The sequence below is a fragment of the Rhincodon typus genome, chromosome 3 (assembly GCF_021869965.1).
Source record: "Rhincodon typus isolate 14 chromosome 3, sRhiTyp1.1, whole genome shotgun sequence".
NCBI lineage: Eukaryota > Metazoa > Chordata > Chondrichthyes > Orectolobiformes > Rhincodontidae > Rhincodon > Rhincodon typus.
The window spans coordinates 119902562-119907969 of record NC_063334.1 but is presented as its reverse complement, the minus strand read 5'-3'; positions in this window follow the sequence as shown (position 1 = coordinate 119907969).

Below are 5408 nucleotides of genomic sequence, written 5' to 3'. Positions count from 1 at the left end.
GGGTCAGTACTGAGGGAGTGCCGCACTGTCAGAGGGTCAGTACTGAGTGAGTGTGGCTCTGTCAGAGGCACAACATTTTTTTGGATGAGATTTAAACTAAGAACTAATTTGTCCCATCTGGCGGTTTTGACAGATCCCACGGCGTGATTTGGAAACGGCAGAGGAGATCTCCTTGTTAATGATTATTACTCAATCAACGTCACAAAAAGCAAATAATCAGGTCTTTATGGTGTTGCTTTTTAAAAATATTTGTTCACGGGATGTAGGTGTCGCTAACTGGGCCAGCATTTATTGCTCATCTCCAATTGGCCAGAGTCCATTTAATAGGCAATTATATTGCTGTGGGTCTACGTTAGGCTAAATCTGAGTGGCCAATCTCTGGTCCACAATATTCTATGATTCTATGAGCTTCTCAGATAAATGTAATTGTGGCTTGTAGTAGTTCCCAATCCTCCAGGGCGGCCCTCTCATCTCCAGAAATTAAAGACGAATCACCCTCGTCACATTGTCGTGTGTAAAATCCCAGGAGGGCACCGAGCAGGGAAGCTCGAGCAGATGCGTGGACTTTCATCTGGAGGAAGGGTTTCTTTCTCCTCACTGTTCTCTCTTTGTGTGAAAGAAGCACCAGGAAGGAGAGAGGGAGACAGACAAAGGATCTCTTCAACTAGATGTGAACACTGCTTTAAGTTAATGTAAATATGCTGCTTTCCTTGTTTAACCTTCTTATATTGTAATGATCTGATGTCAACCCAATAGAAGGGCCACGTTTAGGGTGCAAATCCTTGTTTCATGATCTTTGAACTACCTGTGTGCTGTTGCAATATCATGAAGCCTCCAGGTACACATCCAAGTGAAAATGGTAACCTCAAAATGTGGCAATAGTGGACCCATGGGATTTAGACAGAACTGGGCTTCCTGACAGGGACTTTGAAGTTGAATAACATTGACTTGGTTTTATTATGAGTATTTAATTTAGCTCATTAAATTTATAGCTCAATATAGTTAATTGTGTGCTTTGTTCAATGCTACGTTATGCAAAAACATTGGGAAACAACCAGGTTTTAATGGCAGTCAATTATCTTTTGAATCTAATTGGTCTTTTTTGCCAATTATCTGACTGATGCCACAGGAATCACAAAATTCGATCTCACTCATCTAAAATACTGACCGTAAGGTGCATCTGCAGAAATGAGAACGTATCATGTCTGGGAGTTTGTCATTTTCCTCTTAAAACTATTTAATTACAAGACCAAGCCAGAAACTGGAACTAAGGTATCGTTTGTTAAAGCAGATGTGACTTGAAATGACTGTCACTCCAATCTGCTTCAGAAACTTTCAGATAATTAATTCCTGCTCAGCCAGAACTCCTAGATCGTGCTAAATGACAAAACAAAACAGACAAGCAGAGAAGTTGGCTGAAGTTGCTAAAATGTTTGTCAGTGTAAAGGACACATTTAAATGCCAATTTCAACTCTTTAGATGGAGATGCTGAATGGGTAACTAGAAAGACAACAAGTAGATGGTTGATATTTAGATTTCCAGAAGGCATTTGATGAGGGTTACTGTGCATAAGGGTGTTTAGGAAGAAAAGAGCCCAGGTTGTTGAGGGGAATACATTGGCATGGATAGAGGATTGGCCAACTAATAGAAGACACAGAATTGGAATAAACAGGGCACTTTCAGGTTTGCAAACTGCAATGGGTAGAGTGGCACAGGGAGCAGTAATGGTGTCACACCTACCTATAATGACTTGGCTGAGGAAGGTGAGCATTCTACAGCCATGTTTGTGGACCACACAGAAATAAATGGGAACGCAAGCAGTAATGGCGACTCAAGGAGTTTACAGAGGGATATAGTGGGCAAAATCTTAGCAGATGGAATATAACGTGGGAAGGTCTGAGGTTATGCACTTTGGCTGGAAGAATACAAGAGCTAGACATTATTTAAATGAGGAAGCAGCAGCACAGATGGATTTGGCAGTCCTTGTGCATAAATCACAAAAAGCTCGAATCCATGCTTTTATCTGTGAGAAGCTCACAGCCAGCCAGGTTTCCAGTTCCTCCTGGGTGCCTGTTATCTGAGCATGGGACTCCCAAAAGCAGGCAGCCCCAGGCAGTCTTCTGGATTTACCCCACCTCAGGAGAGATGTGATTGATTCGAGCAAAATCTATGTCGTTTCAATAAATAAAACCGCCATTTATGAAAGCTCTTCCTCACATTTATATTTGTTGTAATCAGGCCATGTGGCTCTCCATTCCATCCTCCCAAAATTCTTTGTAGCTTTCCTCACGTCATTGCTAAGGACTAATATTGATAGAACTTGCAACAAAACATCTTAACACTCTGCCACCACATCTCTGCAAGAATAATGCTCACCACCAGATAAGTAGACACCTTGAGCACTGAGAATTATTTGACAAGTTCCTATCCTGTATTGTTGACCTGTACACCATACCAACCAGTTACAATATTAAGGGTTAAAGACACTATAATCCTTGTAGAATCATACAGTCATACAGCATGGAAACAGACCCTTTGGCCCAACTTGTCCATGCTGACCCAAATTAAACTAGTCCCACCTGCCTGTGCTTATCCCATATTCCTCCAAACCTTTACTATCCATGTACTTATGGGTGAACAGCCAGCTGTTGTGGTGCATGTAGGCACCAATGATATAGGTAAAAAATGGGATGAGGTCCTACAGACAGAATTTAGGGAGTTAGGAGCCAAGTTAAAAAGTAGGACCTCAGAGGTAGTAATCTCAGGATTGCTACCAGTGCCACGTGCTAGTCAGAGTAGAAATGAAAGTATAGGCAGGATAAATGAGTGGCTTGAGAGATGGTGCAGGAGGGAGGGGTTCAGATTTTTGGGACATTGGGACCGGTTCTGGGGGAAGTGGGACTATTACAAATCGGACAGTCTATACCTGGGCAGGTCTGGAACCAATGTCCTAGGGGCTGCTTTTGCTAATGCTGTTGGGGAGGGTTTAAACTAATGTGGCAGGGGGATGGGAACCAAATGAGGAGGTTAGTGGACAGTAAGGAGGTAGTAACTAAAGCCTGTAAGGAACTCGATAATGAAGTCAGTGTGACTAAGGGGAAGAGTAGGCAGAGAGCAGATTATGAACGCAGAGGGACAGGTGGTCTGAGGTTCATTTGTTTTAATGCGAGAAGTGTAGTAGGTAAGGCAGATGAACTTAGGGCTTGGATTAGTACCTGGGAGTATGATGTTATTGCTATTACTGAGACTTGGTTGAGGGAAGGGCAAGATTGGCAACTAAATATTCCAGGAAATAGATGCTTCAGGCGGGAAAGAGAGGCAGGTAAAAGGGGTGGAGGAGTTACATTACTGGTCAAAGAGGATATCACAGCTGTGCTGAAGGAGGGCACTATGGATGACTCGAGCAGTGAGGCAATATGGGCAGAGCTCAGAAATAGGAAGGGTGCGGGAACAATGTTGGGGCTGTACTACAGGCCTCCCAACAGCGAACATGAGATAGAGGCACAAATATGTAGGCAGATTATGGAAAGATGTAGGAGCAACAGGGTGGTGGTGATGGGAGATTTTAATTTACCCAACATTGACTGGGATTCACTTAGTGTTAGGGGTTTAGATGGAGCAGAATTTGTAAGGAGCATCCAGGAGGGTTTTCTAGAGCAGTATGTAAATAGTCCAACTCGGGAAGGGACCATACTGGACCTGGTGTTGGGGAATGAGCCCGGCCAGGTGGTTGAAGTTTCAGTAGGGGATTACTTTGGGAATAGTGATCACAATTCCGTAAGTTTTAGAATACTGATGGACAAAGACGAGAGTGGTCCTAAAGGAAGATTGCTGAATTGGGGGAAGGCCAACTATAGCAAAATTCGACAGGAGCTGGGGAATGTGGATTGGGAGCAGCTGTTTGAGGGTAAATCCACATTTGATATGTGGGAGGCTTTTAAAGAGAGGTTGATTAGAGTGCAGGACAGACATGTCCCTGTGAAAATAAGGGATAGAAAGGGCAAGATTAGGGAACCATGGATGACAGGTGAAATTGTGAGACTAGCAAAGAGGAGAAAGGAAGCATGCATAAGGTCTAGGCGACTGAAAACAGATGAAGCTTTGGAAGAATATCGGGAAAGTAGGACCCAATCTGAAACGAGGAATTAAGAGGGCTAAAAATGGTCATTAAATATCTTTAGCAAACAGGGTTAAGGAAAATCCCAAAGTCTTTTATTCATACATAAGGAGCAAGAGGGTAACTAGAGAAAGGGTTGGCCCACTCAAGAACAAAGGAGGGAAGTTATGCGAGGAGTCAGAGAAAATGAGTGAGATTCTTAATGAGTACTTTGTGTCGGTATTCACTGAGGAGAGGGACATGATGGATATTGAGGTTAGGGATAGATGTTTGATTACTCTAGGTCATGTCAGCATAAGGAGGGGGGAAGTGTTGGGTATTCTAAAAGGCATTAGGGTGGACAAGTCCCCAGGTCCGGATGGGATCTATCCCAGGTTACTGAGGGAAGGGAGAGAGGAAATAGCTGGGGCCTTAACAGATATCTTTGCAGCATCCTTGAGCATGGGTGATGTCCCGGAGGACTGGAGAATTGCTAATGTTGTCCCCTTGTTTAAGAAGGGTAGCAAGGATAACCCAGGTAATTATAGACCGGTGATCCTGATGTCAGTGGTGGGGAAGTTGCTGGAGAAGATACTGAGGGATAAGATCTATTTACATTTGGAAGAAAATGGGCTTATTAGTGATAGGCAGCATGGTTTTGTGTAGGAAAGGCCATGTCTTACCAACTTGATAGAATTCTTTGAGGAAGTGACAAAGTTGATAGATGAGGGAAGAGCTGTAGATATCATATACATGGACTTCAGTAAGGCATTTGATAAGGTTCCCCATGGTAGGCTGATGGAGAAAGTGAAGTCACATGGGGTCCAGGGTATACTAGCTAGATAGATAGAGAACTGACTGGGCAACAGGAGACAGAGAGTTGTAGTGGAAGGGAATTTCTCAAAATGGAGAACTGTGACCAGTGGTGTTCCACAGGGATCCATGTTGGGACCACTGTTGTTTGTGATATACATAAATGATCTGGAGGAAGGTATAGATGGTCTGATTAGCAAGTTTGCAGATGACACTAAGATTGGTGGAGTAGCAGATAGTGAAGGGGACTGTCAGAGAATGCAGCAGAATATAGATAGATTGGAGAGCTGGGCGGAGAAATGGCAGATGGAGTTCAATCCAGGCAAATGCGAGGTGATACATTTTGGAAGATCCAATTCAAGAGTGAACTATACGGTAAATGGAAAAGCCCTGGGGAAAATTGATGCACAGAGAGATCTGGGTGTTCAGGTCCATTGTACCCTGAAGGTGGCAACGCAGTATTCCAAATGTGGTCGAACCAAAGTCCTATACAACTGTA